General features: G+C 46.5%; 1 protein-coding gene and 1 long non-coding RNA gene across 4 annotated transcripts in view; one reads left to right on the plus strand and one right to left on the minus strand.

Moving 5' to 3' along the window:
* The window catches only part of LOC121143927, a 37586-nt gene extending 16738 nt beyond the window's left edge, over positions 1 to 20848 (plus strand). Inside the window, exons 2-4 of the long non-coding RNA XR_005881240.1 lie at positions 14961 to 15049; positions 17528 to 17595; positions 20461 to 20848. This is a non-coding gene — a long non-coding RNA (uncharacterized LOC121143927). The remainder of the gene's footprint in view (positions 1 to 14960; positions 15050 to 17527; positions 17596 to 20460) is intronic.
* The window catches only part of Csmd2 (CUB and Sushi multiple domains 2), a 558343-nt gene that overhangs the window by 402820 nt on the left and 127937 nt on the right, over positions 1 to 27586 (minus strand). The gene's annotated exons all lie outside the window — the stretch shown is intronic.

Here is a 27586-nt window from a genome sequence, read left to right on the forward strand (position 1 = left end):
CCCTTTGGTTAAATCCAGAGGCGAGCATCTCTGAGCCCACCTGCTATCTCTCTGCTTTGTCCCATTGGAGCTGTCAAACAAACATAGAACTAAAGTTCCACAATGAAGGGTTGTTTTCGTATAAGCTAAGTGTTGTTTAGTATAAGTGTTAAGGGCTGTTTAATATAAGTTAGCGTAAGCCATAGTTATTATGCTGGAATATCATATGGGGCATACTTAGAACTAAAAGCTATCTATTATCTATTTGAACTTCACATTCATCTGGGTGTTCTGCATTTCAAATTGAGAAATCCGACAATCCCATTCCAGGTGGCCCTCGATGCCACTGCCCTTGAATTGTCAGGGTTCCAAAGAACACTGTAAACCATTTAGGTTACAAGCACATCTCTTTGGGAAACTTGGAAAGTCTTTGAATGTCACTGGGAAGAGCAGAACAAGGAAGAGGTGGTGTGAAAGCCAGCAAGAGCCATCCTCACAGATCTACAACACCACCACCACCACCACTGCCTGAGCCAGCCCTGCATCCAGATAAAATTGGGCTCGTAACAATTGCACAGCTGCCTGAATGGGAGGCCTGGGAAGACACAGCCTCAACACCGTACAGGCTGAAGATGAACTTCTCAGAATGGATCCTGGGAAGCAAGGAACCTTCCAGCCCTAGGAACTCTAAATGTACATAGTGTACATTTAGTCTTCTCTAAAATATGCCTCAAGAGGAAGTTTAAATAGAAGGAAATAGACCCATGATATTCAGAGCAGAGGAAATAGAGATACCAGAATATACTAAGAGCCTCAAGTCACAAACAAAAACAGCAAATAATCAAACATGAGCAGGGGACATGAACAGGTAACTCACTTGAAATCAAAATCAAAAACAAAGATTAAGCATATGAAAAGACAAACCTCATTAATAATCAGGAAAATGCAAATAGAAACAACAATGAGAAAGCAGTATTTGACAATCAGATTGCTAGAAATGAAAAAAAGAAAAGCTAATAAAATCCAAGGCTGGAAGAGGCAGGAGGAAAACAACCTAGGTGGTAGGTGAAAATGTAAATGAGGGTGGCTTTGGAAATTGAGACTGTGTGTATGCTCATGTGTATGTGAGCACATGTACATGTGCATGCATGTGAAGGTCAAAGGTCAATGGTGGAGCCTTTCTCAATCACCCTCCATCTTTTTGAGGCAAGAACTCTCACCAGTTCTGCGACACAGGCTGGCCAGTGAGCTCTAGGAATTCTCCTGTCTTTGCTTCCCAAAGTTGGGATCACATTCAGTTTTGACACAGATCTAGGATCAAGTTCAGGCACTTTCCTGACCAAGCCATCTTTCCAGTCCCAGTAATCACTTTGCCCCCAGATGAGTGGTTCTCAACCTGTGGGTTGTAACTCCTTTGCGTCCAACATCCCTTTCACAGGGGTCATACATCAGGTAACCTACATATCATTATGATTCATAACAGTAGCAAAATTACAGTTATGACATAGCAACAAAACTAATTTTATGGTTGGGGGTCACCACATGAAGAACTGTATTAAAGAGTTTCAGCATTAGGAAGGTTGAGAACCACTGTCTCAGAAAGTTCCTCTTCCCCATCCATCTGAGAAAGTTTTAACATAAGCTCCCAAGCTTGCAGTCCATTACCATAATGGCTCTTCACAGAAAACTAGAAGCTACTTCAATACCCATCAAGAAACCAGTATGAAAACTCACATCACAAAAACTCAGTAACCTAGAGAGCTCCAAGAACAACCCAAACATGTAGAGAGTTCTACAGGTATGTGACATGAACAGAAAGAGTGAGTTTCAAAACAGCACTTTATCCCATTTATGCAAATAACAACAAAATCGTGTCTGTATTTGTACATCTTCCTCTATATGTATCTCGATATTTCTGCAGTGCTCTATATGTAGAGAAAGAGTTCTCACACTGAACCATGAACCCCTGAGAATTTCTGAAACATCACTGGAAGAAAGAATTGACAAAGGGGGCGCTAACTTATGACTTAGATGACTGGACTGTTTGGAAAATTTACATTTTTCTTTATCACTTTATAACTTGGCTTATATAATTGTGATAGGTCTTCCCTCCCTCTCTGTTTCCCTCAGTGGCCTTCACCTCTGCTGCCTCCTCTCTCAGAAGCTCTTATCTCCTTGACAACTTGAAGCTCTGTCCATACTGCTTTTCCTGGCTCTTCTCTTTCGGCGAGCCCACCCTCCTGGCACCGTCAGCTACCCAACCTCTCTTCACTTCTTTCCTTCGCTAATTCTACTTCTTCCAGATGCCATCTTGCTTTGCTCTCACTAACAGGCATCTCAAAAGACACTTCCTGAGCTGGCAAGATGGCTCAGTAGGTTAAAAAGTGCCTGAGTTCGATCCTCAGAACCCACCAGTGGAAGGATAAGATTGACTCCAGCAAGCTATCCCCTTCTGACATCCACATGCACGCCGGGCCACACATTAAGTCCACACTTACATATTCACACACTGATTAATTAGTAATTAATTAAAAAGACATCTCTCCCTTTACTCTGACTCTGAACTCTGTGCCATCTAGTTTTTTATTTTCTTCCTACCACACGAAAGAAACAATTCTAAGGATGCTTCCATTCTGCTGCCACCTGAAGTCTTTCGCCTGCTCCACACTCCCTACGTCCCTGAACAATACTGAACACTTCTCCACATTCCCTAAGCCCCCAAACAATACTGAACACTGTTCCATACTTCCTAAGCCCCTAGACAGTACCAAACACTTCTCTACACTCCCTAAGCCCCTGGACAATACTGAGCACTGTTCCTTTAAGGGCCCATACCAGCCGCCTCCACCTACTTTTTGCATCCAAATTCCCTTCATTCTGTGCATGGCTCAAAGGTTATCCCTCTCAGGAAACATAACCCCTTAAGCTATTAAGTTCTATGACCTCCTCAGTGTCTAACTCATAACCATGAGGGTTGGTGTCATGGTTTGAACATTTAATGCCTCTTCATGGGTTAGGTTTTAAAGGATCTGTCTCTAGCTACTGGCACTATTTTGAGATCTTCTGGAAATTTTGTGACGTGAGGCCTGGCTGGAGGGTGTAGGTCACTAGGCGCCAATCCTTAAATGCCCCTGTCTGTTTCCCTTCTTGCTCTCTGCTTCCTGGTACATGTGATGACCAGCCTCTAGCACACATTCAGGTTAACATCACCTGAGATGTCTCACCATGCTTCCCTGTCACGATGGAATGAATCCCTCTGAAACAGTGAGTCAAAACAAAGAGCCATGCTCCTACTGGATACCTCAGGCCAGCAAATAAAAACCCCAGTGCCAGAACTGGGTTACCTCTTTTTGAATTGTTGGGTTGAGGGCTGCATAGACACCCAAACATTATAGGCTATTGCCATTGCTCTTGGTTACCCTCCAAAATTGATGGTAAGACCCTATTGCTGAAGGTACCGCATATTTGAGTCAGAAAACATGGAAAAGTAAAGCTGGTGTGGACCTTGGAGATTCAAACCTACTGGCTAGCTTTCATAGTGCTGGAAGGGGCTAGCCACACTGTGGGTAAATAAAGGATATCTTTGACTTCACTTAGCTGGAACCCTGGGAGCCACACTAAAGACTGGCCTGGCAAAGTATGCCCATTGGTGCAGTAATGACATGAATGTTACCAATCACTCTCTGATTTAATTTAAGGCCTGCTCTGGCACCATTACTGGGGCCATGAACCAGTAATTATATATGTCATAGACCCTTGTGGAGAACCAACTAGTACTCTCCTAAACAGGTACAGTATTAAAACAACTCCTAAAGAAGTTTCACTATATTCAAAGCTTACTGCATCACTCTGCCATCGTCAGGGAAGCTGCCTGCAATAGGTGGCAGTTAACACAGAGATTCACACTGGTCAGTGTGCAGATAGTCAGAGACTCCAGAGCTCAGCACCAAATGAGACATCTATATTATGCCACTGTCCCCTCCAAGTTTCAGAGATCTTTGCAAAGGAGGGGGTAGAAAGAGTCTAAGAGCCAGAGGTTCTAGATAACTACACGGAAATTTTCCAGCACACAGTGGGGCAGCTGTACATATGGACTTGGAACTATTATGACAGCATGCACAAGACCTGTGGGAGCTCAAGCCAGACAAAATTATCGCTTGGAATGGAGAAGATGTCGGGAAGTCCCACTCCTCTCGGAGGTGCTATTGGCAACTGATAGCTGCTGGGAGAAGGAGAGTCAATTTTCTTTACTGCTGTGACCCCTGGTATGTTGACCAAACCCCTGGTCATGCTCTTCACACTCGAGAGTATACAAATTACACTTGATGGGCTTTCAAAAAGGAGAGAGGAGGACGTGAAGGTGCGTTTTTGGTAGAGGTCTGGGAGGAAGTGGGGGAGAGGTATGTGAAAGGATTAAAACAGAAAGTTAAAATGCATACATTTCAGCAGTCCCGGCCAAGGCACACCACTCAGCAAATACTCCACGTGCGTCAGAGAGGGTGCAAGAGAGGAAGAGGGTAAACAGTGAAAGGCTGTGTTGGAGTGGGGTCAGGAAGAACAAAGAGAGGAGCAAGCGGCAAGAGAAACAAGAGACAAGAGAACCAGCTATGTTCTAGCCTGCACTTTTACAGGGTGCACACGACACCCAGCCGACATGGAAGGCACCTGGTGACAGGTGGCAGCATAATAGCTTTGGTGGCAGAGGCAGGCTGCTGCCTCTGCGGTGGCTGAAATTAACAGTATCAGTGCAAGAGAGCTCACTGGGTTCATCAGCACATGTCATGCTCTGTGGGAAAAGCTTTGGCAAAAGGAAGGAAGGGGATCTGATTCCAGAATGTGGGGAATTGTGAAATGAGACAGTGGGGACAAGGGTGGTGTGGTGTGATCCTTGGAGGAACCTAGGAGAAAAATAAACAGAAAAAGACAGAGACTGTGTAGAAAGCTGACTGCTTGATTTAGCACCCATACGTGGAGGCACATTATAGTACCTAGTGACCCTACAGTGCAGAGTTGGACTGTGGAATACGGTGGAGGGGCTGCTGCCCAGGGTGCAGTTCATTGAGCTAGGACTGCTTTCTTTGTTCTCTTGGGGATCTCTGGCTCTCTGGGGTTGGCTCAGAATCCATCCCTTGCCAATAGGCTGGCTCTCCCAACGCCACACTCATGGCACCTTGGGTTGGTCTTCCCCAGCCATATTTACAGTTGAATTTAACATGTGTTTATGGGTTCTATAAGGAAGCTTGCTCCTTTAAGATTCATGCAGGGAAGGACAGCACCTGTTCTTGTTTTTCATCATATTTCCAGATCCCAGGCCAGTTCCCAACACATGGTAGATATTCCATAAATATTCATCCAAAGAACAGAATTTGGTTAGATGTTCATTAAGATGCCTGTCACCCTGGAGCCTCTTCCCCAAAGTCAATCCCACTTTTCAAATGCTGATGGACTTGGGAATCTAATCTCATTGGCTTCATCCACAGACCAGCTGCTTTTACAGAACTAACAAGAGACACCTAGTAAATGCGTTTCACTTTGATGAGAGAGAAAGAAATCTCCAAGAGTGGTCTGGGCAGACTCTTGTTGCACTCTTCTGGCCTCTATCAAAATGACAACACCTCAGCGCCATCACTCATGTGTGGATTCTGGTTTTATCCCGATTAGAGTCATCCATTTGCACTCATGATGGCAAGAGTACGAATGGTCTCTAACACAGACTGCCAAGTGGCTGTTTCAGGCAGGGCCTGGTGGCTTCAGGGCTGTGTTCTGGGCCATCAAACTATTGGACATCACTTTGTGCCAGCTCAACAGTTTAGGACCAGAAGCCATTGCCTGCCTGGCCTCCTGCCTGGGGGATTCTGGCTCTCTAACTGGCCTCCTGATCAAAGGTCTGTTAGAAAGCCTGGCAGCCTCTAGAGCACTTAACTCTAGCTTGGCTCTCACCAAATAGAAGCCATATAACTGCTTTGCTAGTTGCCTCTGCCCACCCTAAATCCTCCCTAAGGATTTTATTCAAAGTCAGTTCCTAATATCAACAGAGTCTTATGGTATCTCTACTCACTTTTTACCTATAAAAGAAAATTACATGTTTCAAAGAGGAAATGCTTTAGCCATTCTAAAGTCTGCTTGGGTTCATACTTAGTAACCTGCAGCAAAGGTACATCTGCATTTTCTGTTGTGGTGGTACCCAAGGGAGTGACTCAACCGTCTCTGTAGACATGCATACCTGTTTACCTGGGACAGGTGCCTACCTCAGTGGGGTCAGTTGGTGAAAATCATGATTGACAATGTAAGGATGAACAGCCAACAGGAAGAAAACATGTGCAACAGACCCAGCCAACAGTGGATGTCCTAATGGGATTCAGAGCTTCTATGCATTACTGCAAAGGAAAAGCATCCAAATGACTCAAGAATACACAACCAAAAACCAAAAAAAAAACCCACAAAGTTCAGGAAATGGAAATAGGTGTGGTTGGCTGGTCTGAGGTGGTACACGCCTTTAACCCCAGCACTTGGAAGAGACAGGCAGATTTCTGAGTTTGAGGACAGACTGGTAGACAGAGTGAGTCCAGGCCAGCCAGGGCTACACAGAGAAACCCCGTGTTGAAAAGAGAAAGAAGAAAACAGAGATAGATGTGAACATCATCACATATGCAACTCTCTCTCCTCTCTCCCTCTCTCTCTCTCTCTCTCTCTCTCTCTCTCTCTCTCTCTCTCTCTCTCTCTCTCTCTCTCTCTCCTCCCTCTCTCTCTCTCTCTCTCTCTCTCTCTTACTCTCTCTCTGATACACACACACACACACACACACACACACACACACACACACACACACACTTGCCTCTCCCTGACACCACTTCATCCTGTCTCAACTTGGGACACACACTGCCTGCTGGAACAAAACTCAGGGGGAGGGCAAAGTGCTGATGAGAAGCCATGTTCTGTGAAGCTTGGGGTCTCTGTGCCTGGCTCTTCTTGGAAATCTCTCTGCCCACAGGCCCTGGCATGGGATATGGACTCTGTGTCTGTCAGCTGTCAGAGGGAAGCATGCTGGGAACAGACAGAATGTCTTGGCTGCAGAACCTGGTCATCCTGGGGCTGCTGGGAGCTGGGAGCCATGAAGGATGAGCCAAGTCCTAGGAAGAGGACACGATAGCTTAAAGAAACTGGAAGGAAATCATTACTCAAGCCGGGCTCGCTCTTCAGGAAAGGGAACAGGAGACTCCTAAGAACCATCTCCATGTGAAACGGGCTTGTGTGTGTGTCTCCTGAAATGTCAAACTAGGGAAGTCATGGAATCGATTCAATGGAACTGATGGAAGATATTGAAATTGATCCTGTGAACGAGGAAAGAAAAAAGTATGTAGGGAAGCGAAGAGGAAAGGAAGTAAGAAGAGAAAGAAGGAAGAAGATATGAAGGGAACAGAGAAGGGAGAGGGGCAGGGAAAAGGGAAGGAGGGAGGGAAAGAGAAACGATAGGAAGTTAGGAAGGACAAAAGGAAAGATGGGGAAGGGGGAGTCGGGTGTGGCAGGAAGGGAGGCACTGGTAGCATTTGTGCATCCAGCATGGTCCTCTGCAGAATCACCTCAGTGATTCCACAGAAACACCTTTGCAGGGAGTGATCATTAGCACAAACACCAAAGTTCAAATTACTTTCCCTAGGTTGGTAAGCAAAGGTGCCAGGCCATTTCCAAGCCTCAGTCCACACTGTGTCCCTCTGAAGCCTGGCCTGGGGAACGGGCTTGATTCTGAGTAGCAGCAGCCCCATGGGCAGACCCCGATGGCTTTCTTTTTCACTCTTGCCCTGGAAGCTGAGTGAACCGGCCAAGCGTAACAGGAAGGACTTGGAGAGCTGCCCATCTGCTGGCTTAGACCCCTTGAGAGAAGCCAGGTCATGGGCTGTCACTCAAAAAACGATTCCCAGCCCAGGTATGGTTCCCTCACATCCCTTTGGGTCCCCATGTGTCCTTAGTAATGGCATTATTATTCCCTCTCTGAGTCTAGGTTGATTAATCTAATTTGCACATGTGAAAGAGAAGCTGCTCTGATCCATTTCATGTGTTAGGCCCATATCCCAGCTCATTTGCATGGTGAGGATGGCCAAAGGAGGTGGCTCCTGTCCCCTGCCTGCCTCCCTCCCCTGTCCTGCCTCCTACCAGGCAAATTCTTGCTGAGCAGGCAAATGGTGATCCATGCTGCTGCTTTTAAGTCTTAAAACCTATTAGGAGTGTATTAGTAGACATGCTGAGAGCTCATTTGAGTAATAAAAATCTTTTTTGTGTATAGCTAATAAAACAGAAGAAAGGACAGCAAGACAGGGATGTAGAAGGAAAAAGGAAGCTAGACAGCCCACGGTGGTTAGGGTGGTATTGTGGGGTGTGTCTGCACCATCATCTAAAAGGGGTCCCTTTGCCTTGGCCATGTGATAGGTGATGGGAAGACAATGGAGTGAAGATCCAAAAGACATCTGCATTTCTAGCAGTGTCCATAGCCCAGCTGCAGCCCGGGAAAGTAGGGGATACATGCCATGGGTCCCTGAGATACAGTTCAGGACCCCCAAATCATCTGCATCCAAAATGGCCAGTTTTCAATATGACCTGTTATGGCCACATGCCCAGAAGACAGTTACCTTGTCCAGATGGCCCTCCATCTATATGCCTGCACTAGCCTTGCTATTGCTCCCAATCTAGGCTGTCCTAATTCTAGCCCAAGGGCTGGAGGACTCCCCGTTTGGCTCTGTTCAGATCCACTTCCATGGCCTCCTGTCAGATAGTCTCTGCTGACCCATATGAAGAAGTTCAGAACTGTGACTGGCACATGGAAAAGCAGCTATACGATGGAAAGGCAGGACCCCCTGTTCAAGAAAGAAGAAAAACTTAATAGTACTGGAGGAGACCACTGAACTAGGCTTGGGGTCCTTTGATGCATAGTCTAGGCCGCATGCCCATGAATCTATCCCTAAAGAAATGTGAGACATTCAATTGTTTACCATTTATGTGTAGGTGCTCCCAAAAGTGTTGATTCACAGTTTAAAAAAGTTAAAATACACAGGAGTCATGCACGGACTGGATTCTGTCTTAATGAAAACATTGAAGAAAAGGCTTTGGAAGGTCCTCTCCAGCACCTAGCCTCCTTGATGCTGCCTCTGGCTACGACTGGCCCCAGATGTTACAGTTTCCCCTAATGGCCCATTAAGGCCCCATAAGCCAAGACTTATGTGAGTCCTTTTGTACGAATCCAGGAGAAAAGCTGCAGAGAAATCCTCTTAGAGATAATCCCTCTGAGAACAGGGCCAGAGACTACAAGAATGAGTAGCCAAAGGAGGAGGCAAATTAGAGAGGCTTGCCAGTGGGAAGAGTCTTTCCTGTGATGGACAGAGATGCGTGCCAATGGCTGGATGGCTTTGATGCTATCCTCTCTAGGCCTAGCTGTGTTCTGGCTTCCTCCCAGATCTTTAAACTTGCCTGGGGCAACTGAACAAATACCCAAGGACATTTGCAAGGCCTGGTTGGTTTATAGTTAGGAAAAGAAGGTAAGAAGATGGAGATGAAGTAGAAGAAAAAGAGATAAGATAATTGGTCATTGAGAGATGATTTTAAGATGGGTCTTGTAGCACAGGCCTGTAATCCCAGCTACTCAGAAGGTCGAGACAGGGGCAATTTTAGGCCAGGCTAGGCAATGTAAGGCCCTATCTCAAACTAAAAGTGGAAAAGTTAGCTGAGTGGAGCGTTTGCCTAATGTGTTCAAAGCTTTGAGCTCATTGGAGGGGGAGGAGAAGAAGAGAGGGGAGGGAGAGAGGGGGAGAGAGGGAGAGGGAGGGGGGGAGAGAGAGAGAGAGAGAATAAAGAGAATAATTTTGGTAAGTTTGTTGTTACATTAGCATAATGGAATTTTATGTAACTATTCAACAATGGTGATATGGGAAAGATTTCTTCTTAAATGTGCCAAAGAAAGACAATTACACTTTTTATTTCCCTTGATATCTGAAGGGAACCACAGCAATGAGAACAAAACAGGGGAGTAAAAGGCTGCACCTCAGTGAAAGAGGACACGGTCCAAAAACGAAGCAGAAAGTACAAATACAATGTGGATGCAGGCAAGGAGGGCAGCTGACAGCCTCCACATGCATGCTCAGACATGGGCAAACCCAGATATCACTATGACAGAGAGTCTCACCCTACGAAGGTCTTCTGTGAACTTTCAGTAAGAGTCTCAGGAAATAGAAACATGGTAGCTATTAAAAGGGGAAGAGGGTACCAAAGAGGCTGCTCAGCAGGGCACTGACTGCTCTTCCATCACTCACATGGCTGCTAAAATCCTTCTGGAACTCCAGATCCAGGAAATCTGATGCCCTCTTTGGGCTTCCACGGGTACTGCATGCAATACATAGCCATACATGTAGGTAAACACCCATACCATATAATAGATAAATCCTTGAAAAACATGGTTTAAAGGTGAGGAGTCAGAAGAGACCATGATGCTCCCTCTCACCCCCACACTGCTACAGCTCCTCCCACTGCTACTGGCCAGCCTCAGTCCTGGGGAAGCTTCAGAGTGAGGCACTGGGCAGGGAGGCTGCACCCCCAAGCCATAAGAAGCATCTCTGGCACAAAGGAAACAGAAACAATATGTAATGACAGAATAACTGCACTCCTATCCTACTGTGAACCCCCAAACCTACTCTGAACTGCAAAGCCTGGCCTGCAGAGCAGAGCTGCTCAGTTCTGTGTTCTCTGACCCAGGAACTGGCTTTTATTCCTCAACAAACAGCTAATTCAGGAAGTCAAGAAGTAGGAAGACAAGGAGGGAGGGAAGGAGGGAGGGAGGGAGGGACAGAAGAGGGGAAAGAATAAAAACAAACAAGATGACTTTTAAAAAATACTATGATTCTCTAGTTTCAAAGAAATAGCCAGTTGCTTTTAAAATTATTTAAAGAATAGTATCACGATGTCAATGAAGCTTTAAGGAGGAATGGAAGGGGCACTGACAGAGCAGGGGAAGAAAAAGACTACTTGGAAGATACTGAAGGGAGAGAAAGAGCAGGGAGAGGAGCAAGCAGAAGAGGGAAAGATGGAGGAGGTTGGAGGAGGACAGGGGAGAAGTGGGGAAACCCGAATAACCTAGCCAGGATCTGGGCATTGCCAGCAAGCTTGAGGAAATTAAATAAATAAATGGAAAAGATCTACTATATGAATACAATGGAAAAGAGGAAGACAGATAGAGAGTATTGACAAGAGAGACCCACGATATCCATAGAGAAAAATAATAGAAAGATATAATCAATGAAAACATCCCTGAAATAGAGAATGCTGAATCTTAAGATCAAAGGGGCCCATGAGATCTCCAAGAATCTTATATATAGCCATCACCTTCAAGCTACACCCTTATGAAGCACTGAACTTCGAGGGGGAACGAATGAATCATACAAGCATCCAGGCAGAAAAACCAAGATAAACAGGAGAGAAATACTGCTGGCGGGCCTCACTCCGATCAATCTGTGCAAGCTCAGAGAGAATTACAGCCTAAGAGCGGTAGCCTCACTGAAGTTGTCATTTAAGTATTTAGACAACAGGCAGACATATCCAGAGCATGTACGAATTTTGAGAAAACAATACCCATGAGCCCTTCCTGTAAAAATTACCTGACAGTGAACTTCAGTAGAACAAGAGATCAATCAAAATATAGAGCTCTAGAATGCAAAATACATAGGAAAAAGATGGGTGCTGGGTGGTCATCTTATTCAGTGCAGGGTTGAGATTCCATACTGTGAGGACAGCTGCACAGGACAGTGGGCAAAGAAAGACACTTGCTACCAAGCCTGATGGCCCAAGTTTGATCCCTGGGTCCCATGTGATATAAGACAAGAACCACCAACTCACAAAAGTTGCCCTCTGACCTCCATACACATACCATCGTACATATGTGCCGGCATACTCACTCACAAACACACACATGCACCAAACAAATATGGGTAAGCATAGCTCACATCCTTAGTACCATCACTAGGGAGGCAGAGGCAGGTAGATCTCTGTGAGTTCAAGATCAGCCTGGTCTACATAACAAAATCTAGACCAGCCAGACTTATGTGGTGAGAGCCTGTCTAAAATTAGACAAACATGTAAAAGCAATGGAAGAAATGAACAGATCATCTTAGAAATAATAATGTTACAAAAATTATCAACATAAAAATAATGAAAACAAGACTAGGGAGATGACCTAGTAGGTAAAGAACATTCTAAGAAAGCATGAGGACTGAGTTCAAGTACACCTGAAGTCCCAGTGCTGGAGTCAAATCAGGGAGTTCCAGATTCAGTGAGAGACCCTGCCTCAAAATAATAATAAATAATGATGATAATGTCTCTACCTTCTTGATGAATTCACCAAACTTGGCTCTTGGCTTTATAAGTATATTTTAGGAACTAGGTTCTATTTATGCAAAGCTTAATGATGCCTTCAATTTTTCTTTAATTTTCTCCATCTGTTGAAATTAAGTTAAATTTCCAAAAGTTAAAACAAAATTGAGACCATGCAGTCATCCCATTTTTCTCAGAAAGTCTTCCCCTACAGCTGTCCCAAAGACTCGATGTCTTCCCAAGGTAGCCAGATGAACAGGGCGACACTTTCAAAAGCACTAATGATGCTTCACTCTCCCACAGTTGGAACATTGTTTGATTACAAAATGCTATGTACTTTCATTTTTATTTTATTTTATTTTTAACTGCATTGCTCTAGTGTTTGGAACAGACATGAATTATTTAAAAAGAGTAAAATCATTATCTGATCCTCCATGCTGACAAGGTAGTTCCCTGCTGGGGTGTCCCAACTGTGGTCACATCAGACACAAACTCTGAAGTTCTGGAGTTCTGCGATCCCCTATATTGGAGTGTGAAATGCTCCCCCACTGGGTCCTGTGTGTATTTGAGTATAGCTGGAGGTGCTGTGTGGGGAAGTGAAATCTTTTGTTGTGGGAGACTGTCATGGTAGCTGCTAATTGTCAATTTGACAGAACCTAGCATGTCCTGAGAGACAGGCCCTGGGCATGCCTGTGGAGATTATCTTGATTGCATTAACTCTGATGGGAAGATTGTTCACTGTGGGTGGCACCATTCCCCTGGTTGAGACCCTGAACTGTGTGAGCAGAGAAAGAGAGTGAGAAGAAGCACAAATTCATCTCTCTCTGCTTCCTGACTGCGGATGCTTTGTAACCAACTACCCCCAAATTCCCACTCTGTCACTTCCCTGCCCTATAACCTTAAACCATGAGCCAAAACAAACTTTTCCTTCCTAAGTTGTCTTTGTTGGGTGTTTTATTACAGCACCATAAAAGTAATGAAGTCAGAGACATAGCTGGGGGAGAGATGTCACTGGGGGTAAGCCTCTCTGAGGGTTGCAGCCTGGTTCTGCCCAGATTATCAAGCTACCTCAGCCTTCATGCTTTTCCTCACCAGGATGAACTGCATCTCCAAACTAGCTGCCAGAATAAAGCCTTCCTTTACCAGGTATTGGCCACAACCAACAAGAAAATTAACCAATACACTCGTGTACTATTCTCTGGAGCCTCACTTTGTTCATCTGTCAAATGGGGACAGTAAGAACTCACAGCACCTACTACAGAGGGCAGCTGTGAGGAGCAAGTAAGATAATGATCGGAGTGTGCCAGAGCAATGTCAGTACTTAATAAATGTTAATATTCAGAGTGGCCACCAAGTCTCGCTGCATGCTAATTGCAAGTGATTTGCATGCCACCCTCTACACAGCACATAAATTTACATTTTCTCCACGTTCTTTGGGGAAGAGTTCCCTGATTGTTGTCTTTAGGTCTTCAACAGTTGTTAGGCAGTTAGTTACTAAATGAATAATTAGCAAAGGGCCTGATCGCACGCACAGGGACTCAGCAGCCATTCTCAAGCCCTAAACGAGCACCATTGCACAAATGCACTCTTGCTCCATCTGCTCCTGAAAACGTAACGAAACTATATTCCCTGGTTTAAAGCAGCAAATGTAAGTCAACAGTAGCCACTCACTCGCGGACCAGGCTTTTGCAGGGGGCCAGGTAAGAGGCCAGTAGTGAGTGATGAGGGGCATGGAATCTGCCTCCCCAGCCTTTCGGAGTGGAATGACAGACGTGCCACCTCTGGGACTTTGCTCTGAGACAGGCAAAGTAACGAAGTCAGGCTGAGCTGGAGGGCATCCCCTCACCCTTCCCAGCCTCCTCCCCCTCCTACAGCTTCGTTTCTTCTCCCCTCCCCTCAGTGCCCAGATGCTGGGTGCACAGGGACGGAAGGAGCAACACTCTAGAAGCTGTGCTGAGAAGCAATGGGAATCACAGTCTCCTCCCCTTGAGGTCTCACCAGCAGCTCTGGATTAATCTCTGAGAACAAGAGCTCTTGCTTCCCAGGGCACAACAGAGGCTTTTGATCTTTATGAGATAGACTCCTCTGCAGGAACTTGGTTTTGTGCCTTACTGTCATTGCTCCTTACAAGGTGACTAATAAATAACCCCCATTACACAAACCCAGCCTGCATCCATCATGCCCCGACTGCCGGCACTGAGGGATGATCCCTAATGGGCAATAATAATAGCTCCCATTTATTGATTGGGTGCCGGGTGCCAGGCGCTGGCCGCAGCATCCTGCTTATCTTCTTCAGGGGGAAGATATGGTGCCTCCTCTGCCTGGCTAGCCTGGTTTAAGCTCCCTCTATGGGGATATACCCAGATCCAGTTCCTCGTGGGAGGGGTTCCCATATACCTACACAGTCCAGTGCTCTGTGCTGGACTGGCCTTCCTTCAGGTAGGAGTGGTCAGAATTAAGTATCTGATGGAGAATGGTTCTCAGCTCTTCCAGAAGGCCAATCCAAAGCACACGGCTCTTGCATTTATTTTCTTCATCATTTGACTTGCAATGGAGAATGGCCTCGCCCCATCTCATGTGGTTCTGCACATGTTTTCCCTCAAATCACAACACCCTCTCCACTTTCTTAACAGGTGTGAGTGACTATCAGAGGGGACAACCATGTTAGCTACTTTTGTCACTGCCATGCCCACATCTTAATTCCTGACACAGACGGCTTAAGGTAGGAGAGGGTTCGTTTTTTGACTCATGACTCAGGGGATATTAGTCCATAGTGGGTGGGGGAGGTGTGGCAGCTGTGGGGTGTGGAGCTTGCAGGAGTCAAAGCTACTTGTTGGCCAACAGGAAGGCAAAAGGCTCAGGCCAGAGGCAGGGCTGGTCTATAGCGGATAAGGGCCCACTACAGTGCCCATGAACCACATCCACCAGCCCCACCTCCATCCCCAAGGACTTATCAGCCTCCCCAGTTAGGGACCACATGTTCACATGTGGCCTTCAGGAGATCATTCACATTCCAACCACCATATCCTCCCATTCCCCGCCTCCTGTGATTTTTTGCTGAGATAGGACACATGACACAAGATGGCCAATACCAGGTTTTCCGTGACTATTCTCTTCTAGGATCGCATAAGCCAAAGTTCCCAGGAGCCTCCTTGCTGGCATATAAGAGAGAGAGTAAAGCCCTGTGATGGACAAGGGAGTGACACTGGATACAGCTGTTCCTGACAGCACTTACACTACGTTAATCCGGTCCCTTTCTCACTCACACTCCTTTGCAGTCGCTTTTTCTCATGCGCCACGGCAAGCTGTCACAAAAGTAGGCTAAAGACATTTTCACTGGAACCCTGCCAGCTCGCTGGAGCAATGGGAACCCCAGCTTTATCTCGTAATCAAGGGTTTCTTTGCCAGCTTCATTCTTTGAATATCTACCATATTTCCTTGATTCGAGCATGCTTTCAATAATGACATGCACTGTCAATTTAATTAGAGCCTTTCTGGAAGAAAAAGAAGTAGAAAAACAGAACCCAGGCTAGAGTTGTTGACTATAAGATGTTTCAATTTTGCAAGGGTTAAACCATTGAAGATCTAGGAGTGTAGAAGGCACATACTGGAATCCTGGAGGAGTGGGTTTCCCCCAGGGAACCTTGTAGGAACAGATGGTGTGAAGTAGGGTCCAGGTCCTCCTGCAGCCTCTTCAAATGGCATTGTAATTCCATGCAATTGATCATCTCCAACTGTCCCCTGTGCCGTGGAACATGATGTTCTGAGAGAGATTTCCATGGATACCCTTGGTCCTCTCTGGGTTAGGAGGGGCAGGCCAGGGCCTGCTGTCATTCATGGGACACTGGCCAATCGCTTCTTAGGGCAGTAGAGACAGAAAGGCTACAGCAGGGCACTGTCTCCTACCATCTTCCGTCAATGGATGTCGTACTGATACTGAGAATCATGAGCTGAGTCCCTGCTCGGGGAAAATGATCTCTCAATGGGGAGGCCAATTAGAGGTGAAATGGAGAAAAACCCAAGTAGAAATAAAACCAGACAAAGCATGTCTGCCTCAGAGACCTTCTCTGTTTCAGATAAGAGACACACAGAGAGGGTGAGGGCTCTGCGTGGCCAGCTCCAGAGTGTATGCTCACTTCTGCTTGGGCATTTTTTAGGGTCTCCTCTGGGGTGAAAATACAGAGTCCAGGTTTTAGGAGAGGGTTTTGTGTGGGAGATGGTAATGTCCCCAAATGGTTTGGGTAAGTCAGTAACATGCTTGCTATGCAAGCAAGAGGACCTAAGTTAGATTCCCAGAACCCACCCAAGATACCCAGGCAGGATAGCTAGTTCTTGTAATCCTACCATTGGAGAAGTGAAGCTAGGTGGATCCCTATAGCTTGCTGGTCAGCCAATCCAGCCTTGGTGATTTCTAGACCAATAAAAAGATCCTATCTCAAAACAAACAGACAGAAAACAAGAAAAAGTATACAGCATCTGAGAAATGACATGTGAAGTTGTTCTAGAACACAAACACACACCACACACACACACCACACACACACACACACACACACACACACACACACACACACACACACACGAGCTCACACTCCTCACACCTCGCTGCTGGGAAGCTTCTAGTTCCCTCTACAGCAGAGCTACAGGTGTTGTCCACGGAGCCACCGATGGCTCTGTCACACAGGCTCTGATGTACTCCAGAAATGGGACAGCTGCCATTAGGCGAAGCCTACATTAACTATGTGGCCACAGGCCTGATACCATGAACCAGGTAGGTCCTGGTCTCTGGGCTACAGCCATCCCACCTCATTGGGTCAGCCCTGTGTGTGCCTGACTTTCTGCCTCCTTTACATCAACTGGTACTACAGGTCCCCTGACACCAGAATTTTACCTGAATTTGGCCACAAAGGCTGGGAGCCGAATGAACTGATGAATTCAGGGATTTTTCTTTCATGGTCATTGCCTATTTCTCCTCTGATACCTTAAACCATGGCACCCCTCTTCCGGAGACAAGCATAAATCATGCCTGCTATCTTGGTGACTGGTATTGTCCCTTCTACGAATCCAGTGGTAGGCGTTTGTGATCAAATGTCAATCTGTGACATTTGAGATCAAGGATGGCAAAAGAACCACGCATACCACCAGTCTTCTCATTCAGATTCAGGCAGACATCACTAAGAGATTTCTGCACTCTTCTCAGGGAATCTAGGTGTGACAATCACTCCTGCCTGAGGCTCCCTACAAACCTTGGCAACTCCTTTTTGAAAGGTATTTGTTTATTTTATTTTGTGTGTGAGTGTGTTTTGCCTTTGTGCCTATCTGTGCACTTGTGGAGACCAGAAAGGTTTTCGGATCCCCAGGAATTGCAGTTATGGATGGTTTTGCACCACCATTTGTGAGATGGGAACTGAACTCAGGTCATCTGTGACAGCAGCCAATCTTCTTGCACCAATAAACTACCTCTCTAGCTCAGCAACTCCCCTTTCACAGTCAAGCGCATTCTGAAGCATACTGTAGAGACAGGAACAGTGCACCAATCCAGACGGTGCTGGTTTTGAGCACATGCATGCTAAGGCATACTGAGTACTCTGAAGTTTTAGGAAAAAAAAAGTCCCATTTGCCATCTACAAGAATAAATAAATAAAATGTACTGTATGAGTTCCTTCATGAAAGGGCATTCACACTGAACAAAGTCTTACACAACAAAGGCCTATCAAAACAGGACACCACCCACTCTCCATCCTTTGCAACCACACCTCCTCCTGGACTCCCAACCAGGGGTTCTTAAGAAAAAAAATCCCACTTGGAGCCCACTGTGTCATTGCAAGTGTATCGATTCTGTGCCTTCGTTTTGGGTCCAAATAAATTATCTTTGTGTTCATTTCCTCGGTTCTATTCTTTGGGCAAGACACTAAGAATCTAGAAACACCTGGACCAGCCAGGTGACAGGAGGAACACAAAAGCACCCCTAGTTGCCCCACGGTGGAAGAACAGATACACCCATGAAGTGAGTGCCGGTGAGAAAGGCAAGTGCTGGCCATCAGCCTGGAAACGGAACTTCAGCCCAGTGCCAGATGACCTCCATCAGGGCCAGACCAGCTACAGGTTTCCAGGGCCTCTGCATCTAGTTCAGGAGGAGTAAGGCCCTGTGACCCACTAAAGCAAGTTGGAGACCAAGGTAGAAGCTAAAAGATAACACCAGAGACAAAGCCCAGAATTCCATCCAAGATGATGAGGAGAATAGCCTTACCAGGCTGAGGCTCCCATTTCTCTCTGAGACTTGGATATCCTTGAGCATCAGGTTGAACCTCAGTGCTCTGGAGATGTCCATTGTGACAGGACCACTTGGTCCTCAGGAAGCACTCACATAATCTTTAAGCAACACTCCTCCTGGTCTTCAAGGTACATTCACTTAGCTTTTAGGGAGCACTCAATCTTTAAAAAGTAGTCGCTATGTTCTCAGGGAGCACTATTCGGTCCTAGGAAACATTTCTTCAGTCCTTGGAGAATACTTTTTTTGGCTCTCAAGGAACACATTCATTTGACACTCCAGAAGTACTCATTCAGTCCTTAGGGAGCACTCCCTAGACCACAGGAAGCACACCCTCAATTCTCAGGGAGCACACCAGCGCAACCTCAGTGAATAAAGTATAAATCAGGGCTGTGGCCCTGGTGTGACATTTCTGCTAAGTTTTCGACAGAGGACAGGATAAGGTCAACATCTCAAGCCAGGCCCAGCTTCCTCTGGCCCCTGATGGTGAAGACCGTCAAAGCCCCTCCCCCCAAATTGAAACACCATTGTTCAAAGATGTTACTATGTAGTGCTGGGGAGGAGGGGAGGAATGCGCATATGTTACTGGTAAGAATATTAATCTTTCTAGAAAGCAATGTGAAAACCACACACCAAAAGTCTTTGAAATCATCGTGCCTGTATGGATTTATTCTAAGGAAATAATCAGATGCAACTCAGTGATTTATGTACAGGAATTTTTCATTGCAGCATTATCTATCAGGGAAAAAGTGGAAACAAACTAAATCTTAAGCACAGGGGACTGCTTAAATAATTATAGCAATATAAATACTATAAATATATAGAAGTGTTTTATATATACATATGTACATATGTATTTCTAATTTTATGCACAGATGCGTGGAAGAACAGTATATTAGTTATAGCTATACAGGGGGTCAGATAACAGATGGTTTTCATTTTTCACCCTGTGACTTTATAATCTGCTTCCCCATTATCCACCATGAATGAGTGCCATAATTTGTTAAAGGAAAGACATACGGCTTGGGTGGGAAGCAAGGGAGGCCTGAGTGGATGGGTAAAGAGCCGATGATGTCCTGAGTGAATGAGTGATGCTGACCAGTGCATGTGAAGAACCGAAGCCTCAGATCCAGGAGACACTGGCAAAGCCTTCAGGCTCAGAATTGACAAAGCTTTCTTCCTCTGTCCATATATGAGTGTTTATGAATGATTAATCAGTGCATGCAAAGACTAGCAATTGCAGCTTCCTCCTCCCAGATGTTTACAGCCTGAGATGGCTCACCCATGGACACCTCCTAAGGAAACTGCCCAATCCCCCCTCCCTGTGCTGTACATAATAAACACATTGAGGTTAGTTGGTGGGACACCATTAAAATATGCATAACCCACCCAAACCCAGATTTTTATATCCATGTGTCTGTCATTTCTTTAGTGTCATTGTCCTTTCTTCAACCCCTTGCCACCCCCAGTCGAGGACCAGACCTAAGCTCTGGGGGTAGCATGACCCTGGAGGATGGCCCCATGAATAAAGAGCTTGTTGCACAAACATTAGGACCTGAGATTCATCCTCAGAACCCGCAAAAGTAATCTGGGCATGGTCGGGTGGGGTATGCCTGCAATACCAGCCCTTGAGAGGCAGAGGCAGAAGACTGATGAGACTTGCCAGTCAGCTAACCTAGCAGAATTGACGTATTCTAGGGCAACGAGATCATGTGTTAGGCAAGCTTGTCTTTTGGCACACACATATGAGAGAGAGAGAGAGAGAGAGAGAGAGAGAGAGAGAGAGAGAGAGAGAGAGAGAGAGAGAGAGAGGATGGCACTTAGTGCCTCACATTTATCTTTTTCCTTGTCCCCCGCTTTAGCCTTGCATTACCATGGAAGAAGACACAGCGAGATACCAGGGCTCAAAGCTGTGCTATATTGCCTCCTGCCAGTTAAAGCACTGTGGCTGGGTATAAATGTCAGTGAGTCAACGTGAAGAGATGCTAAGAATATGGCCTGAGTTATGTCAGTGGATTTGGCTGCTGAAGTGAGTCTCTGGTGGCCAGCCACAGGGACCCAGCCCCGTCCTGTCACCTTCCAAGAACTCACCAGAACAAAGCCAGCTTCAAAATAACTTTCTCATCTCACCACACAGATGGGAGGCCTCTAACAAAGTAAAATCTTAATAAGAACAAAAGTGGAGTTAAGAATATTTGCATGTCCATATGTTCATTTACTTGTTGATATTTATTTATATCTGAAAGTATGGTTATCTGTTTAATGTTTCCTCCTTTCTTAGACTGGAAGCTTGGGCGGGATCCACACTGCTCAGGAGTTATCTCCAGTGCCTCTCGATGCCTTGTAGGTAGGGAGTGGGGTGCTAACTACTAGTGAATGCATGAAAGAATGAATGATTGAATGGTAGTTAGATGTCCTTTCAGTTTAACTGATGACTCCGTGGGTCTCTCAGCCAGCCCTCTCATCCCCAGCACAGGGGATGCCTCTGAACCTGGGGCTTCCTTAGAAGCCTGCAGTCAGCTGGGCAGAAGGGGCCCTGACTCCTCCTCGGCCCACTTCATCCTGCCTCAGGACTTTGTTGCCCTCCTCTGTTTTCCACGGAGCTCTTTCTTGCTTTAAATCTAGCCTTGGTGCAGTAACTCAAAATTATAGTCCTCCTCTCCTCTTAGGACTCCGGTGTGTCAGGAGGGGGCCCAATCACCACCCTATGGCTCACCTCCACTTCAGATATCATCCCCACATTGTGCTGAGTCAGGGGCCCCACCACAGGGATCCCTGCTCCCTTTGGGCAGGTGGTCAAAGTGGGATCCCCAAGTGCTAGGTGAGCTCCATCATCTGCCCTTTTGGCTTGGCTGTCCATTCTGGGAGCCCAGATACAGTGCCTGAACAGCTCTCTCTCAGCCCCCTACATCTGTGGTGGCCTCCCTGTGAGCTTCTGTCTCCTCCTGCCCTCCATGTGTTTGGGGTTCATTTGCTGGTCTTTTAGCACTGCCCAGGGACACAGAGATTGCATGAAATGAGTCAGGAGTCACACATGCTCACCTCCACTTGGAGCTGTTGTCCTGAAGCTGCCTGACTTTCTAGGACAATGTTAGATCCTTCTGATGTTACTCCTAGGAAATGCCTCCATTTCCCGTGCCCCCCCCCCCCGCTAGCCATGCTAAAGCCTCACCACTTTGCAGGATCACTGAGAAGTTTTCAAGTCACGTGGAAGCCCACTGGCCATCCTGTCCTCAGCACCCCAGGAAACCTATGGGAAGCCTGATGTTGCCATTTCTTGGCTTCCAAGAGCCAGGTGGCAGTGCTCCATCAGGAGAAACATCTTCCAAGCCCACCAGCTCTAAATCTCACCCACCTAGGCCCCGCTCCTGTTCTCACGCAGTCTAAGGATGGAGCCCTTCACATCCCTGGCCAGCCTTGTCTGCCAGGTCCTTGCTCAGGCTATCCTCATCTCTGGAGCCTTCCTTCACTTATGTCGTCAGCCCTTCCCTGATTCACATTCTTCCTTTAAGATTCAGCCACCGTAGTCATCCTCAGGGAGTCATGGCTGCAGGGAGCTGAGAGTCACATTGTTCTCCTCCTCCCTGGTTGGAACACCAAGATAACATGGCCACCTGCAGAGCTCGGAAATGACTTGGCTAACTTGCCATCTCCTGCTGCTCCCTAGTCCTTGCCAGAATTCTGCAAGACCTGCCTGTTTTAGTGCATCCACATTTCACAAATGGGAAAGTGAGGTTGAGAGAGTCAGTGAGGTCACAGAGGATATAGTTTGGGTGTGAATCATCCCCAATACACCATGCATTCCCAGGGGTTATACAGTATTGTCCTGAAATTGCCTGACCTTCTAAAACACCCCTTGGTTTCTTATGCCTCTGTATTTATTCCTTTTTCCCATACTGAAATAGCTTTAAAAAGTCAAAATGAGTCTAACCTTCAAGGATATGCCATCATTTAATTGGCAAAGTTGTTCTTTATTAATTTGAGATGTATGCCAATGGTTTTTCTGGCAGACCCTGATCAACCAAATATCTGCTTGATTACCTCCAGAGATGGGAAAGTCATTACCTCACTAGTCAGTTACTCTAAATAATAGTCATTGAAGCCAAGCGCTCTAGCATCAAAACACATCCCCCAATTTTTTTTTTGTAATTTTTGAAACAGGGTCAAACCAAAATGCCCCAGTTAGTTTGAACACACTCTGTAGCTTAACCAGCCCTTGAACTTGAGATCCTCCCATCTCAGCCTCCCAAGTAGCTGGAACTACATACAGGCTTGCAGTACAAGCTGGCTTCTCACACCTTTACACTGGATATGACTCTGCTCTCTAGAGCAACCCAGAAAGGCCATTTGTTTTCTCCATGACAGACTCATCTGTCACCTCCAGATCTCTTTAATTATCCTCTGTGAGGTTACTACTTCTCTCATTTGTTTCTCCAAAATATCTATCTACTCTACTTTGGGTCCAATGCTGGAGGCAGGGCTGTGACTCTCTGAGGCACCTTGATTCTTATCAGGGCTTTATCGTGAGCATTTCCTTCCGTGGAATTTATCTCTCCAAGACCTGGAGTCTATAATGCTGCTAATAGAGCCACAAGACATTTGGCTCTTGTTGTAGGCATTGCCAATGAAACCCCTGTTCACTTTCTCACCAGTGAGGGCTCCTAGCTGCTGCATTTGGTCTTATCTGTCCTTACTGTGGGCTTTCTCCAGTAGCCATTAGTCACACAGGTAACACCAAGGCAACCACCAAGAGGAATGCTTTTAAAAAGTCTCTTACAGGTGTCTGGATGGCTTAGTGGTTAAGAGCACTGACTACTCTTCCAGAGGGCCCAGGTTCAATTCCCAGTATCTACATGGCAGCTCACAACTGTTCTTTAACTCTAGTCCCAGGGAAATCCAACTCCCTTTTCTCACCTCTTCAGGAACTACACACACACACATACACAGTGAACACACATATATGCATGCAAAACATCCACATGCATAAGATACACATTTTAAAATCCCCCCAGGCTCACTGATGCCCCTGCCAATGCTCTCCCTTTATGCCCCAGTCTATCGGTTCCTGGAGGACTCCCTCATGCGGCTGTGACAAATACAACGACGCACTGTGCTCTGCTTTTGTCACTGAAAGTCATATCCTAAACATCTTTCTGTATTTCTCAGTAATGTCATTATACTTTTAAATGGCCATGTAAATCCATTAGGCAGAGGTGCCGTAACTTTCCCAGCCATTCCCCAATTGTTGGACGTTTTTACAGTTTCCAATTCTTCATCATTATAAATAATGCTGAGACCAAGACTCTCATGCACAGAACTTTCTTCTGCTGCTGAATTATTTCTGTAGAATTTGTTCCCCAGAGGGAGATTAGTGGGTCAACTGCTAGGAGCACTTTATGACTCTTGATATATGGTTGTCAGGTTATGGTCCCAAAGGACTCATTTGCATCACCACCAGCACCGGGGACAATGTATCCCCCCCCTTTTTTTTTGCAGCTGTCCCAACATTATACCAATCAAAAGTTTGGGGGGTAGTTTAGTTTTACAGGGATACAATGCTATTTTGGCTTCCCCACTCTGGATGTGCTACGGATGACATTTAGTGCCGCTTACATGGTAGGCAAGCACTCTACCAACTGAGGCACATGTCCAGCCTGTGGCTGTTTCAACCAAATGTCTTTGATAACTAACGGGACTTTATGGTTTTTCTCTGTCTTGACTTGTTGGCTTTCTCTCCTCAGCTGCCTTGACAAGAAACTCACCCACGTGAGGACTCGCCCAGCGTTTACTGGGAAGCTGCCATTCACTGAGTGCCCACCCCTGGATGGGCACACACATCTGCTCTTGCAGCATTTAGTACTGACAACAAACCTATGGCATGGACTTCTTGCAGTCATTTGTGGCAAGAGACTCAGAGGAGACTAGTTGACTTGGAGTAAAGTGGAGAAGGGGGCTGTCAGTTTTCTTCCCAGCCTCCAAGCTCCAACCATGGTGCTCTATGAAGCTTCTGGCTATTGGTGAGCTAGGAATGGAGAAGCCAAAGAGAGCCAAAACCCCAGGACTAAGAGCATGGTTTAGGGAACAAAGATATCATATAGGTGGGGGGTTGCCTTGAACATAGAGATGGTCTCCTGGATTGGAATTAAGCAGAGACTACAAGAGTTTGGGGGAGTTGGGAGAGGAGACTTGGCATGCCTAAGGATGAGTGGTGAGAAAGGCTGTCTTTTCCAAGGGCTTGCCAGTAGCCTGTGTGGCTGGAGGAGGAAGGGATGTAAAAGAGGTTGTGCTTGAGGCTTTGACTGACAGCCAGGTAAGGCTCAGAGCAAGGTCGCTGCTCATGTGACTCAGGTTAGTACTGCAACAGTGTGCTCACAATGGAGAGGAGACAAAAGCTACTACCGCTCAGCACTCAGCATGTACTCCATCCACTGAGCCACGTTCTCATGGGGCCAATCTGCCCAAGAGCACTCTGTGCCCAGATTCACAGGGATCCGGGTCAGGAGAGGCATGCACTAGTTACTATTGAGGGTCCCAGCTGTGTGCTAAGGAGTGATGATGGCAGGAGCAACAACAAAAAAAGTAGGTAACAGCCCTTGCCTTTGAAAACCCACAAGGCTGACCAAAGGTTTGACAAAAGAAAAGGATTTTTTTTTCCTACTCCTGAAGCATACCACAACCTGTTGCTGTAGTTTCCTTTGACAGGGAAACTATGAGTCAAACATGAAGTTGAGTGCTTCCCACAGCTTGGCAGCAATGCTCACACCCCCGTGGAAGAAGAGAGGGTCACCCATGTTTCAAGAGAGGATCTGAAAGGTCCAGCATCTTGCTGGAGGACACAGCAGAGACAGGGCATAGTCAACCTAACCTGGATCTCCTTGGAACTATGCAGGTGTGGTTATAGGTACCCCTCGTGGGGCAGAGACAGTTTTAGCCGTATGGTGACTCTATACCCATGCACCAACTATGTACCCTTCCTACACCCCACGGAGAAGGGGGGCTACCACCTCTGCTCTGCATATTTGCTGTGCATAGGAGTCAGGAGAGTCAGCCGAGGCCTCCCAGTTGGTAGGAGCAAAATCTGGGCAGTGAGCCCTAGCTAGCTGAGTCCAGTGTCCCTGTTCTTAGCCCACCCCAGTGTTCTCAGTTCCCAGGCATGGCACTCCACAAAGGGACGAGCTGCTTCTGCAGCTGTGTACCCCGAAGCCTTCTGGGAGGCTGTCTGGGCCAGCAAACCTTATTGAGTGGATGAATGGGAGAAGGAGGGGTAAAGGAGCAGGGTACACAGCGCCGCCATCAGTATATGCTCCCCCACCCCACCCCCAGCATCAGCTCCTCTGACCCCTTCACATAAAGACAGAGACGTGACCAGGGCAGGGCTAGAGCTGGCACCATATCACGCGAGAGCTACACCAAGAGGCACATGATGAACAATTTGTGGGCTCAAAGAAGACATGCTAAGAAAATCATCCCAACCCCCGACTTGGGGAGAAGCACCGTACAATTCATCTCAAAGGTCATATCTCCTGTGTATTAATTTGCTAATCTGAAGCCCTGATTAAAAGGAATGTTTAGGCTCTCAAGGCAGAGTCATGGAGGGTGGAATCAGATGCTTAAACAGTGCACGTTGGTCCTTGTGCTAGGAAAATGGACACTGGTCACCTCTGTCCCTCAGAAACCTATGTCCCGCTGCTTTGGCCAAGAGTGACCTGAATGGAACAGATTGCATATTCAGAATGCATATCCATATAGTACCAAATGGCTTCCATTAGCCCAATTTCAAGATACCTGGATAATGCCCCAGAACTGGAGTCTCTTTCAGAACCAGGAAATTGTTAGAGAGAGCAGAGCTCCTGGGGAGGGGAATGGTTATCTAATTGCAGGAGAGACAGAAAGTGGAGGGAGTTCTTGGCCCTAATGTCCTGGGCTCTAGCTCTGTACCCCAGAGTTCTCATGAGCTCAATGACATCATCATGTCACCTCCAACCTCCCTATCTCCAGGAGCCACAAAAGCACATGATGGCCCTGTGCTTGCTCTCACAGGACCGCCATCTCCAACTGCCATTTCCAGCTGCCCAACCCTGTGTCAAAAGGCGGAGGGGACACAGATGCCCTGCCCCTCACCTGCCCCCAGGAGCATAAGCACACCCTGCTGGGGTCCATGTGAAGCATCTCTCCTTCCCCACTCCATCCTCCTTTGGGATGATGGAGAGGAGCCAGGGGTACACACCGTGACTGTGAAAATGAGACTCTAAAAGTTGCAGACAGTAGCTGCTCAATTAACACTAGACTATCTACCACCAGGTATTTGTGCTGTCAGCCCCTCCAGGCTCAGATTTTCAAGTAAAATAGGCAATTACGGGAGACATGGAGGATCTTCCATGGATTAATTATATGAGAAAACATTGTGGGTTTTTGTTGTTGTTGTTGTTAGTTTGTGTGTGTGTGTGTGTGTGTGTGTGTGTGTCTGTCTGTCTGCCAGCCACTCTTTCTGATAGTGTGGTGTGTGTGTGTGTGTGTGTGTGTGTGTGTGTGTGTGTGTGAGTGTGAATGTGTGTGTCTATTTATAGTCTGTCTATCTGCCTGTCTGCTGCTTCAAACTTCTAGGGACTGATGGACTTGCCATAAGACCCTTGGTTAAAAAAGCCAGCATCACTGATGTCCTGGCCTTGGCCTTATTGACTCCAAAGTGGTACATGACAGGGACTAGACTTCATTCCTAGCCAGTGGGCCAGCTTCCAGGTGGGACTAGGAGTCCTGGGTGTAAACACCACTCTGCTTTTTTTCTCCTGAGAAGCCACAGCCAGGCTCTCAGAGTAGAACAGCTGGATAGAGGATTTCTTTATGTAAACAGCTGGATGAAGGATTTTAGGTCAGTTCAGTAATTGGGGGACAGAGTGAGGCTCGGACTGAGTTCTGTGGGACTGGCATTGTCTGTCTCCTGAAGAATTTCAGTCAAGTCAGGTCAAGATGAGAGTGGCTTAGATAGTG

Source organism: Mesocricetus auratus, unplaced genomic scaffold (genome assembly GCF_017639785.1).
Source record: "Mesocricetus auratus isolate SY011 unplaced genomic scaffold, BCM_Maur_2.0 Super-Scaffold_100014, whole genome shotgun sequence".
In the NCBI taxonomy this organism is placed as follows: domain Eukaryota; kingdom Metazoa; phylum Chordata; class Mammalia; order Rodentia; family Cricetidae; genus Mesocricetus; species Mesocricetus auratus.